Genomic DNA, 14,135 nt, shown 5'->3' on the forward strand with positions numbered 1-14,135 from the left:
TATAAAAAGATAGATGGGACAGAAGAGGTTAAGGTATGACGTCAGACGATAGAGCAGCAAACGCTATAGACAAGCTCTGAGCCTACGCCCCTCCTCTCTATGGTATCGGTTACCAGGGTGATTTTGACGTCACTTCCGCAGGCAATATCGCGAGCGTCCGCTAAATTTGCTTGTTCACTCGCGTGACGTCACCTCGGCTGTTTCGCCAGTTGAACAGGACAGACTCGATCAATCGAGGCACGATCGCCTCGATGTCGACCTTGAATAAACGGAGGTGAAACCAGCTGATTTAGCCGTAACGTCCGCACATCCGGGCGCGGACGGGTTACTGGCTCCCCCGGCTGAGCGTAGAGACACTTTTTAGGGCCCTCCAACCATGTGCTTCGGCAAGAAGGAAAGGTTTCGTTCGATTGTTTTGGCCTGAGCAATGGCGCCGCTCCCCCCACCATGGCTCCTTGTCTCCCTTCTCTCTTAGACTGGGAGAGTTGTTGCTACCAGCAGGAGCTAACGGGTTCAGGGCTGCTCTCAGCACATTCTGCTACCCAGCCGCCCGAACCGGCTCCGGAGACGGAGAGCACAGGTGAGGAGCGGAGTGTGCTGCCACGGGGTGACATGGACGGCCTCTGAGGGCAGAGCAGGCCGGGGAGGAGAGGAGGCAGGAGGAGGGCAGGGGCCGCAGTCACAGCCGGGGCCTGTGCAGGACGTGGGCGCGGAGAATACTCGGCACATGCATCTGTGTGTGTATATATGAGTACACACAGAAAATGTACATACGATGTCAGCAGCACGTACATGTAACAGCACACACACATAGAGGAGATATGGATCATACTTGGCACATAAATCTGTGTGTATGTTTGTGTACACAGATACTGCACATGCAGTAAACACGTGTCACACCCTCAGTATATAGAAACACACTCATAGATAACATACAGTATATACAGATAATAATCTGCACATATATCTAATATGTGTACACACAGATAATGTTTATACATGTGACGTACACAGCACATATACTGTACAATCACATGTAACATGCGCATTAAACATGTACACTCTCAGATAACATGTAACATACACTTCACACAGATATGTACACACTCAGATAACACACTTCAGACAGATAGGTACATACATGTAACATGCGCATCACACAGATATGTACACACAGATAACATTCATGTAGTATACACATTGCACAGATAACATACAGTATACACATCACACATGTACACACAGATAACATACATGTAGTATACACATTGCACAGATAACATACAGTATACACATCACACATGTACACACAGATAACATACATGTAGTATACACATTGCACAGATAACATACAGTATACACATCACACATGTACACACAGATAACATACATGTAGTATACACATTGCACAGATAACATACAGTATACACATCACACATGTACACACAGATAACATACATGTAACATGCGCATCACACAGATATGTACACACAGATAACATACATGTAACATGCGCATCACACATATATGTACACACAGATAACATACATGTAGTATACACATCGCACAGATATGTACACACAGATAAAATACATGTAACATGCGCATCACACAGATATGTACACACAGATAACATACATGTAACATGCGCATCACACATATATGTACACACAGATAACATACATGTAGTATACACATCGCACAGATATGTACACACAGATAAAATACATGTAACATGCGCATCACACAGATATGTACACACAGATAACATTCATGTAGTATACACATTGCACAGATAACATGCAGTATACACATCACACATGTACACACAGATAACATACATGTAACATGCGCATCACACAGATATGTACACACAGATAACATACATGTAGTATACACATCGCACAGATAACATACAGTATACACATCACACATGTACACACAGATAACATACATGTAACATGCGCATCACACATATGTACACACAGATAACATACATGTAGTATACACATTGCACAGATAACATACAGTATACACATCACACATGTACACACAGATAAAATACATGTAACATGCGTATCACACAGATATGTACACACAGATAACATACATGTAGTATACACATCGCACAGATAACATACAGTATACACATCACACATGTACACACAGATAACATACATGTAACATGCGCATCACACATATATGTACACACAGATAACACATGTAGTATACACATCGCACAGATATGTACACACAGATAAAATACATGTAACATGCGCATCACACAGATATGTACACACAGATAACATTCATGTAGTATACACATTGCACAGATACATACAGTATACACATCACACATGTACACACAGATAACATGTAACATGCGCATCACACAGATATGTACACACAGATAACATACAGTATACACATCACACATGTACACACATAACATACATGTAACATGCGCATCACACATATATGTACACACAGATAACATACATGTAGTATACACATCGCACAGATAACATACAGTATACACATCACACATGTACACACAGATAACATACATGTAACATGCGCATCACACAGATAACATGTAGTATACACATCGAACAGATAACATACAGTATACACATCACACGTACACACAGATAACATACATGTAACATACGCATCACACATGTACACACATAACATACATGTAACGCATCAAACGTGTGCACACACATAACTTGGATCACACAAATATGTACACACAGATAACATACATGTAACATGCATCAAACGTGTGCACACACAGATAACATACATCACACATATATGTACACACATATAACATACATATGACATACACATAAAACATGTACACAGATAGTCATCATACATATGTGTACACTCAGATAACACATATGTACACACAGATAACATACATGTAGCATACACAGCTCATATGTACACTCAGATAACACATGATACGTACGCTTCGCATGTATGTACACAGATAACACACATGTAACATGCATGACACATGTTCACACTCACAGATAATATATGTGCATACATATAACAGTCATCACACATATGTACCCAGATTTGATGAGTGTGTCATCTATGAATGTGATATATGTGCAGACATTCATTGATCTCAGAGGGCGCACTTATGTTATTTACAGGAGGGTAACAATACTCCTGGTATTTTTAGCCATGAGGAGTGCGGAACTTAAAAGAGTCTGAAGTTGTAAAAGAAGCTGTAATGTTAAAGAGAACCTGTCAGGCGATACGTGCTAGCAATCCGTGTGCAGCTTGTGCCAGGCATTGTGTGTACGATCACACCCGGATATGAGTGTATCCGATACGATGAGGGGTGTCAGGGACTGAGCCGCTCTATTGACTAGTCATACAGACGGGTCTCTGGCGGCTTCTCGCATTCACTGTCTATACGTACACATAGGCAGAGGCTTGTCAGTCTCTGTCAGCAGGTGGGGAGAAGCCGCTCCAGACCAGTCTGTACGAATAGTGAATAGCGCGGCTCAGTCCTTGACACCCCACATTGTTTCAGGTACAAACATACCCAGCTGCGATGGTACACACAGTGCCTGGTATATGCTGCAAACGGATTGGCAGCATGTATCGCCTGACAGGTTCGCTTTAAGAACTATGTCTGCAAGGAAGCGTTAATATTGCTTATAGCAATGAACGGAGGTGATTCTACACCAACACTACACCCTACACTAATTAGAGGAATCCTGTGGTGTATGAGCAGATAGTCACCGTGGTCTCGATCTCATGCAGTGACATCACTGCTGTATAACATGAGGCCGGTGGAGCGTTCCAATAATCTCAGGGCTGCTGTATCAATGATCTCCATGTTACTTTGTACACCCTTACAATATTCTTTCCATCTCTACAATATGTTCTAATTAGCAGGGGTTGGCTGTCAGAATCCCCCTGACCTTACTATTGGGCTGAGACAGATTGAAAAATCCTTTTAAAAGAGTTCTACCTAGTTTAGGAGATATCTCATATCTGAAAGATAGGGGGATAACATCCTGATTACTGAAGGTCCGACTGCTCGGAACCCCACCTGAGAGCTTAGGCTGTAAAGATCCTTGTGTGAATGGAGTACTGGCCAATTACGTGCTCTGCCACACCATTTACTCTACGGGACCTCTGGAGATAGCGGAGCGTTGCGCTCGTCTGCTCTTCACGCCCGTTAAGAATGAAAGGAGCGACTATGCACAAGATCAACCACCACTTCATTCATCGTCTGTGGGACTGGCAGAGCACTGTTCTTGGCTATTTTGGACAGTGATTGTCAGAGAGGCTGAGCCTTCTTGGAATTGCTGGGGTTACCAACAGTCAGACCCCCCCCCAGTGATCAATCAGTTGTCCTCTCGTGTTTGGTTAAGAGAGAATTCGCTATTTTAGGAACAACCCTTTAATTACATCATTTTGCTTATACTTTTCCCCAATCTCATCCCCTTTATGTCTGTTTTTCCTTCTGATATTCACTGCAGCCATGCTCAAACGTTCCTCCTCCCCGTCATGGCACTGTCAGGAGGGGAGAATTATGGCTGAGTAGTAAAGCCAGTAGTGCTGACGAGTAGAAGGAACAAGTTCCCCGCATATGAGCGCACTCCCACCTGCACCATACCTGCATGTATGGGGAGCAGAGATAAGGTGCCCACTGTACCAAAAGCAGGATGCAGCCTGACGAAGGGTATGTGCAGACGATCAGTAAACGCTGCGAGTTGGACACTGCGTACTTGTACATCGTTCAGCTGCTACAGCATAGTGGAAGGTATTTCAAGAAATCCCATGCCCGCTATGCGTGCACAGACGCATACGGATCACCCACGGAGACGGACATGTGGCGCATCTCTCCAGACCGCAGCATGTCAATTTTCTCTTCGCCACGACAGCACCCGCTGAGAGAGGGGATCCGCCCCTAGGAACAGGAAACCTACAAAGAGATAAAAGGGGCGGGCTCCCTCAGTTGGATTGCAGAGTAGAGGATTCCTGGCCTGGTAGCCACCCACGTAGCATTATATGAGCAGCGGGGGCCCCAGAGCTGGAAGCAGCGTCAGGAGGATCAGCAAATCAACTTCCCCTCAGCTGGTAATGCGGGTGAGGCCTTGGCGATATGTGCAGGGCTCACTTATAGGTGCATGGGGCGACGGGAGCCGGCATCGGGGGCTACTCCCTCTAGGGAAGCCGCATTACAGAGCGTGGCACAGGTCGGGGCTGCTGTTGTAGTGCCCCCCCCCCCAGGAAATGGCGGGGTCGGTAATAATGAAGTCCCCGGGAGCTCGCGCAGAGCGGCAGGGACATGGAGTGCCACAGTGCTGAAGGAGAGAATGGCATACCTGACGCGGTCAGCGATATGCTCGTACCGGCGATGCAGGGGCAGAAGACGCTCGGCGGAGACCAGGGTTCCTCTGCAGCAGGGCGACCCGGAAGTGGAGACCGACAACTTCCGGGGGAGGCAGGCGAAAAATCGCGGTAGAGCTGACAAGCGGCCGCACATGCGCAGTAGGGGGAAGGAGGGAAAAAAAGGGGGCAAAACCAGTAAGCTGCATAAAAGCACCGGCTAGAGGCATACCGATGCGCAGCTATGTCGTCCACAAACGACCCGGTTTTGCTCCAAATAGATCGGCCAGAAGAATCCCCCCATGGCAGTACTCAGAGAAGTGCAGCACGAGGAGAGGCGAAGGCACCAGGACGAGTAGCAGCTCCAGGAGGAATGCTAGTGGGCGCTCTAGGCAGATCGAGCCCACAGAGAAAAAACGAAAGGAGAAGAAACCATCTCACACCTCGCCTCAGCCTGAGTCTCGAACCCCGCAGCTGGTACTATGCTGACGAAATTCATGGGTGAGTGTTTTTAGTCATGCTTCTAACTGATGGCGTCCCCTTTCTGTTTTTCTCCCCTTCCGTATACCTTAGGCCAAAAGAACGGATAAATCTAAACACAGAGAATGTGCCTTGTGTGCCCAACCTCTCCCGGATAGTTACCCTAAGAGGCTGTGTCAAAGCTGTATCGGGCAAACCTTACGGGAAGAAGCCTCGGGGGAAAACGGAGGATATCCGTACAATTATTACAGAGGAACTACGGGCCTTAGGTGGTTCCAGTAGTCTAGGGGGACAAACCTCCAGCAAGGGGTTAATCTCACCGGCGTCTAGATCGCCTTCAGAAACTGAGGAAATATCCCAGGAATACCTAACCTCAGAGGAGGAGGAGCATGCTTGCTTCCCCAAGGACAGTGTTAATAATTTAGTCAAGTGTGTGCGCAATGCGATGGGGCTATCCGATTCTAAAGACTCCAAAACCCCACAGGAAATAATGTTTGCGGGCATCTCCCAAAAGAAAGTCTGGGCCTTTCCAGTAGTCCCAGCAATCAAAGAGCTGGTGAAAAAAGAGTGGGAGAAGCAAGGGCAAAGGACCTTTCTCCCCTTAACATCAAAACGGAAAAATCCGTTCGATGATGACTAGTTAGCGTCTTGGTCGAGAGCCCCCAAGGTGGATGCGGCAGTGGCCTCCACTTCTCGCCGGTCGTCCCTGCCGGTGGAGGACTCAGGAACATTATCTGATCCCCTAGATCGCAAGGCGGATACCTTCCTCAAACGGTCTTGGGAGGCATGCACAGGGGCCTTTAAGCCGACATTATCGGCCTCTTGCACAGGGAGGTCAATGATATGGTTGGATGAGTTGGAGGAGAAAATAAAAAGTGGAGCATCTAGAGACAAGCTCCGTTCCTCTATCCCCCTGATTAAAGGCGCAGCAGCCTTCCTATCGGACGCCTCAGCTGACTCCCTCCGTCCATCTGCCAGAGCGGCAGGGTTAACCAACGCAGCCCGGCGGACCTTGTGGTTGAAGGGGTGCAGAGGCGATACGCAGACAAAAACCAAACTCTGCGCCATGCCATGTCAGGTTAAGTACCTGTTCGGCACTGAGCTTGAGATCCCGACAAAAGCTGGTGAGAGAAAGAAAGGATTCCCTAAGGGTGGTTTCACATTAGCGCTTTTTAAGCGCACGCACGGCCGGGGGTAGCTCCGCCCCCGAGCCGGCTCTCTGCCCGGCGTGCCCGCCCCTTGCTTGTAGCGCCGCCTCCTAGCGCACAGCGGCGCCTGCGATCGGCGCACCCTATCTTTAGCATAGGGTGCGCAGATCGTGCGCAGGCCGTGCGCTAGTTGTGCTTTGACCTGCGCTGCGCACTTTTGACGGTGCGCCGTGCGCGCCAAAATCAAACTTTTCGGATTTTGGCGCGCACGGCGCACCGTCAAAAGTGCGCAGCGCAGGTCAAAGCGCAACTAGCGCACGGCCTGCGCACGATCTGCGCACCCTATGCTAAAGATAGGGTGCGCCGATCGCAGGCGCCGCTGTGCGCTAGGAGGCGGCGCTACAAGCAAGGGGCGGGCACGCCGGGCAGAGAGCCGGCTCGGGGGCGGAGCTACCCCCGGCCGTGCGTGCGCTTAAAAAGCGCTAATGTGAAACCAGCCTAACCCGTATGTTCCCTTCAACAGGAGAGCCTTCAGAAAGCCTCCATTCGGCAAAAAGAAGGACTTCAAGCCTCAGGACCGCTGGGGCAATAAAGATCCCAAGCAAAGAGGCAACCTATTTGAGAAGCGTCCCTTCAGATCGGGGGACAGATTCCGGTAGCACCAATTCACCGGTAGGTGGCAGGCTACTAAGATTCAGCCGCCAATGGGAAAAAATAACATCGAACCCATGGGCCATTAATATTGTTACGTCGGGCCTAAGGCTACTTTCACACTTGCTTTGTTTTGCAGCGCGTTTTTCCCGCAAAAAAACGCATGGAAAAAACGCATACAAATGCTGCGTTTTTTTCAAGCATTTTTATGAGCATGCATGAAAAAAACGCAGCGTTTTTATGCGTTTGTATGCGTTTGTATGCGTTTTTAGTGTGTTTTTACCGCGTTTGTGGTTTTTTCCAACATTAGTTGGCCCCTCACACTAACCCAAACCATTACTTTACTAACCCTAACCCTTAACCAAACCATACTAACCCTTAACCAAACCCTACTAACCCAAACCCTAACCCTTAACCAAACCATACTAACCCTAACCCCCCTTAACTAACCCTAACTCTAACCCAAACCCCTAATTTCCATTGTCTAACCAATGGTCAACAAAAAAACGCATACATGAGCATGCCAATGCGCACATATGCGCACCCATAGACTTATAATGGGTGTCTTGCTGTAAAAAAAAACGCATTGCGCGCATGCGTTTTTTTGAGGCAAGTCGGACTCCCAAAAAATGCAACAGGATGCATTTTGTGTGCCCGAGCGCACACCACAAAAAAACGCATGCGCGTAAAAACGCATACAAACGCATGTGTATGCGCACATAAGCGCATCCCATGCAAAATATAGGGGAAAAAAAGCGCATGCGTTCTTTAGCGCTAAAATACAGCGCAAAAAAACGCAAGTGTGAAACCAGCCTAAGACTAGAATTCGTTCGGTACCCACCAGACTCCTTCCTATTGACTTCTCTGAAGTCTCTGGGGCAACAGGAAGCATTGGAATTGGAGATTACGGGCCTCTTATCTAAGAACGTTCTGGTAGACATTCCAAGAGACGAAATAGGGAGGGGGTTTTATTCTCCCCTGTTTCTGGTCCCAAAGCCGGATGGTTTCTTCAGGACCGTAATTTAAGAAAGCTTAATACGTTTTTAAGGGTGCGATCCTTTAAAATGGAGTCTGTACGTTCGGCAATAAAACTCTTGTTTCCTAGGCGCCATATGGCAGTCTTGGACCTAAAAGATGCCTATTACCATCTCCCTATGTGCAAAGAGCACCAGCAATTCCTACGGGTGGCGGTCATGTTAGAGGGCCGAATACGACATCTTCAGTTTACGGCAATGCCGTTCGGATTATCCATGGCACCCCACGTGTTTACCAAACTAATGCTAGAGGTGATGTCATATCAGGCTGAAGGATACCTTAGTAGTCCTGTACTTGGACGATCTGCTTATAGTAGGAAATTCTGTTTCCCAATGCAAAAACAGGATCGCTGATATTATTTCATCCCTGCAGACACTAGGCTGGCTGATCAACTTGGAAAAGTCCAGACTACAACCAGTAACCCGTCAGACGTTCCTGGGCCTTCAAATAGACTCTGTAAGTCAAAAATGCTTCCTGCCAGAAACAAAATCACGAGCCATAATTAATAAGGTACGGACAGCAGTGGGTAAACCCACGATGTCCTTAAGAGAAGGCATGTCCTTGTTGAGGTCCCTAATATCATGCGTCCCAGCTGTCCAGTGGGCTCAATTCCATTCCAGAAAATTGCAGTGGGCCGTTTTACAAGAAGCAGATAAGCTGCACGGGCAGTTAGAAGGTAAAATATCACTGTCATCAGAAGTGATCGATTCCTTAGAGTGGTGGTTGGACACAGGCAACCTCACCGGCAGGGTTCCAGGGTGTGTTATCCCCTCTAAAATAGTCACTACAGACGCTAGTACCTCAGGGTGGGGGGCCCACCTAGGGGAAAATATGGTGCAAGGCCAATGGTCCGAGTCCAAAAGGGGGAATTCATCCAATATTAGAGAACTAACAGCGATATATTATGCTATATCTAAATTTCTACCGCAGCTATGGGGAACCCATGCGAGAATCCAATCAGACAACTCAACCTCAGTGGCTTACATAAACCGGCAAGGAGGCACGCAATCAGGGCCGCTCATGTATATCATGGAATAATTTTTAGAGATAGCCGAGTCGCATCTCCACTCCTTGTCTGCGCTACACATCAGAGGAGTGGACAATTCCAGAGCGGACTTTCTCAGCCGCCAGACATTGCATCAAGGAGAGTGGGTGCTCAGCCGGCATATCTTCGAGATGATAGCGGCCAGATGGGGCCAACCAGAAATTGATCTGTTCGCAACGAGAGCCAACAGGCATGTAGAAACGTTCGCTTCTCTATACAGAGCGGACAACCCAGACTTGCTCGACGCCCTCCAAGCACCCTGGACATTCCGGCAGGCCTACGCCTTTCCTCCAATGGTACTGTTACCAACAGTGGTCAGGAAAATAAGGGAAGAAGGTGCAAAGGTCATCTTAATAGCCCCATTTTGGCCAAAGAGGCCGTGGTTCTCATGGCTGAGGGCCATGTCGATAACCGACCCATGGATTCTCCCACTACATCGGGACCTCCTCTCACAAGGACCCTGTTACCATCCTCAAGTCAAAGCCCTGCACCTAGCGGCATGGAATTTGAAAGGGGGTTATTGAAGCTAAGGGGGTTCTCAGATAATCTGATTGACACCCTTCTACAGAGTAGGAAGGAATCCACGACGAGAATTTACACAAGTGTGGAAGAAATTCTTGGCATTTCACCCAGCGACACTCGCCAGCGAAGTACCTATTGCAGCCATTTTAGAATTCCTGCAGAAAGGCTGAGAGTTAAAGCTCTCAGTTAACACACTGAAGGTCCATGTATCAGCTTTAGGGGCCTTATATAATTACGATGTGGCAGGTAATAAGTGGGTGGCCCGGTTTATATCGGCCTGTCAGCGAATAAACCCAGTCCGCTTTCCCCAGCTTCCAACATGGGACCTTAGTCTGGTCTTAGATGCCTTCACTCAGGCCCGTTTTGAACCCATACACTCAGCATCAATAAAAAGCCTTTAATTGAAAATGGCTCTACTGGTAGCGCTGGTCTCAGCAAGGAGAGTAAGTGATCTACAATCCCTATCGGTAGATTCCCCCCCATTCCTGTCAATAGTCCAGGATAGACTAGTGTTAAGAACGGACCCATCTTCCCAAACGAGCTACTAAGTTTCCTAGGTCCCAAGAGATCTGCCTACCCTCCTTCTATGAGAACCCAGCAACACCAGAGGATGATAGGTATCACACATTAGACGTGAAGAGAGCAGTGGTAGCCTACTTAGATAGGACCAGTCCCTGGAGGCAGAGCAGGGCTCTTTTTGTCTCCTTCCAGGGTAACAAGAAGGGGTCTAGCGTTACGAGAGGCACACTTTCCCGGTGGATCAGGGATGCGATCATGATGGCATATTTGGCAAAAGGAGAAAACCATCCACAGGGTATAAAGGCACACTCTACTCAAGCCATATCATCCTCCTGGGCCGAGAGGGCGAACGTCCCAATTGAGCTAATGTGTAAGGCTGCAACCTGGTCTTCTCCATCTACCTTCTATAGTCACTATAAACTAGATTTAACCTTTTCCGAGGATTTGGCCTTTGGTAGATCTGTCCTAACACGGTGTGCCCTCCCAAGTGATTATCTCTGAAATTCTTACAGTGGGTACTGTCGTGGCGAAGAGAAAAAAACGGATTGCTTACCGGTAATACTCAGTCCACGACAGCACCCGCTCACTTCCCTCCCTTAATTGACACATGGTTCTCTCTAGTGATGGAGAGTAGGGTTATAAGTTATGTAAATATTTGTAGAAAACCTATAAGATGTAGATTGGAGTCGCTTAATTAACCATTGACTAAAACATGCATGGCGGTTTCTCTTGTTCTCTGCAACCCAACTGAGGGAGCCCTCCCCTTTTATCTCTCTGTAGGTTTCCTGTTCCTAGGGGCGGATCCCCTCTCTCAGTGGGTGCTGTCGTGGACTCTATAAAAGAGTATTACCGGTAAGTAATCGGTTTTTCTCCCGCGGAGACACGAGTCTCTGCAACATAAACTTCACCCATACAATGTTTTGGACATGGTGATTCCGCACAGTTCAGAGATATCACGTGGAATCACCTGTGATCAATAGACGGCAGCGGACATGTGCTGCGTCCAAAGCGCTGCCAGTTCCTGATCGTGTGCACCTACCCTAAGGATGGCGCTTGCTTCTCCCACCCCACTGCCATATTCCTTTCTCTGATCACTCACATTTTAGTTTTTTTTCTGTACACACGCTGTTAACCCGTTAATGCTCTAGGATGGGCAGATGCTGGTAAATTAAATAGCCGTCATCTACTGTGTGTCTCCACCTGTTGCTCTTAACCATTTAGATGCCACTGTCAATTTCTGACAGCATTAAAATGCTGTGGTTGCTGAATTTCATACACGTCGGCTGCCAATCAGCCCCAATGGGTTGTCATTGCATCCTCAGGGACCTGCTGAAGGCCCCTGTCCCTACCGTAGGCTGAGCTTCATAGGAGACCATGGTTTTCCCTATGTACTGAAATACTGTGCTATTGTAGTATATAGTATAAGCCATCAGATAGTCACTGGTTCATGCCCCATGAGGTGACTTAATAAATGTAAATGATAAATTTTCCAAAATATAAAAATTTCAATTTCTCTCCCTTTACCCCATTAAAAAACAAAAACGTTTTATAGCTATATCCGTTAATTTTTCAAGATTTAAAGTTAGTTAATTCGTATAAGTTAAGCAATGTAAAAAGAAAAGCCAGAATTGCGTTTTTTCAGCCATCATACGTCCATTAAAAATATAATAAGTGATCAATGTGTTGTATTTACCCCATGGATTAATAAGTCACCTTGTCTGCAAAAAAATGCACATTCACAGCTGCATTGACGGAAAGATAAAAACCATATGGATCTTGGGAGATGATGGTTGAAACCAAATTTTTTTTATTTTTCCACCACCTAAAGGGAACCTGACAGCTTTTACGTGCAGCCCCATCCTCAAGAAAAACATAGTTTAGTAGCTGTCGGGGACTGAGACACACAGGAAAACTAAGGCTGAGTTCACACGTAGCGTTTTTTTCGCGTTTCCGCGGCGGTTTTAAACGCACGATTTTGCCGCGAAAATGCGAAAAATAAGCATCCCATGCATTCCTATGGGATTCCGCAATGCTGTGCTAATGCTGCGTTTTTTTTGTGGCGGAATCGCTTCGCTGTAAAAAGCGCAGCATGCTCATTAATTTAGCGGAATCGCGGCGATCCCGCACCCATAGGTATGCATTGTTCTGCTTACTTTCCGCATGTGGCTGTGCACACCATGCGAAAAGTAAGCAGAACATTTGCGGATGGTACCCACGGTCCGGTGGAGAAGAGACTGTCCTCTGGGCTCTGGGTACCATATCCCTGTAAAAAATAGAATTAAAATAAAAAATATTGTTATTCTTACCGTCCGGCGTCCCGCGCAGCCTTCCCGCCGTTCTCCACGCTCCCCGTCCCAGTAATCCTTTGCGAGAATGACCGCGATGGCGTCCGTTCTTGCAGGATCGCGACATCTCGCGGTCATTTGAGATGACGTCGGAGCGCGACGTCATCGCGAATGACCACGAGACGTCGCGATCCCGCGAGAACGGGCGCCATCGCGGTCATTCTCGCAAAGGATTACTGGGACCGGGAGCGTGGAGAACGGCGGGAAGGCTGTGCGGGACGCCGGAAGGTAGGAATAACAATATTTTTTTATTTTTTTTACATCCTATCTTTTACTACTGATGCTGCATAGGCAGCATCAGTAGTAAAAAGTTGGTCACACTTGTCAAACACTATGTTAAACGAGTGTGACCAACCTGTCAATCAGTTCTCCAAGCGATGCTCCAGATCGCTTGGAAAACGCTAACATTCTGCAAGCTAATTACGCTTGCAAAACGCTAGTTTTTCCGCGGGAAAATCGCAGGAATTTAAAATGCGAATTTCCAGCGGAATGGAATCCGGAATTCTCGTGGTAACTTCCGCGAGAGTTCCGCTACGTGTGCACATAGCCTAAGAGTCAGTGAAGGAGCGCTTCGGAAGCAACCCAGGGGCAGACAAGGATGTCAGGTCTCTCACCGCAGCTCCAGCCGAAAACCTCCAATTTAGGATAGGAGCAATGAGAAAATGGAAAACGGTCTTAGGAGCGCAGGAAAGAGACTCAGACAAGAGATGGGTTTAAACCACAACGCGTTTCGATGGAGGATCCGTCTTCATCAGGTGGAACTTCCACCTGATGAAGACGGATCCTCCATCGAAACGCGTTGTGGTTTAAACCCATCTTTTGTCTGAGCACAGGAGGACTAGTCTGACAGGCGGGTCCCGGTGGCTTCTCGCTGCCCTTGAGTGGCAGATCTTTCCCTATACTCACACACAGCGACAGACTCGTCGCTCCAGGGCAGCGGACAGGAAGACGTCACCAAGGACCCACCTTTCCAACTGGTCACAGGTTTGGCTTTTTCACCATTTCAACTAACAATTTCTT

General features: G+C 47.4%; 1 protein-coding gene across 2 annotated transcripts in view; it reads left to right on the forward strand.

Annotated features, from left to right (window-relative positions):
* Positions 1-414: 414 nt before the first annotated feature.
* INO80 (INO80 complex ATPase subunit) overlaps positions 415-14,135 on the forward strand; it is a 145,133-nt gene continuing 131,412 nt past the window's right edge. The window contains exons 1-2 of one of the 2 annotated variants that reach the window (XM_073566672.1): positions 415-580; positions 11,551-11,622. The gene's annotated coding sequence lies outside the window, so the exon portion shown is untranslated. The remainder of the gene's footprint in view (positions 581-11,550; positions 11,623-14,135) is intronic. The other variant, XM_073566671.1, reaches the window with a different exon arrangement.

The sequence above is a fragment of the Dendrobates tinctorius genome, unplaced genomic scaffold (genome assembly GCF_039654945.1).
Source record: "Dendrobates tinctorius isolate UK_male_01 unplaced genomic scaffold, ASM3965494v1 ptg000019l, whole genome shotgun sequence".
Classification (NCBI taxonomy): Eukaryota; Metazoa; Chordata; class Amphibia; order Anura; family Dendrobatidae; genus Dendrobates; species Dendrobates tinctorius.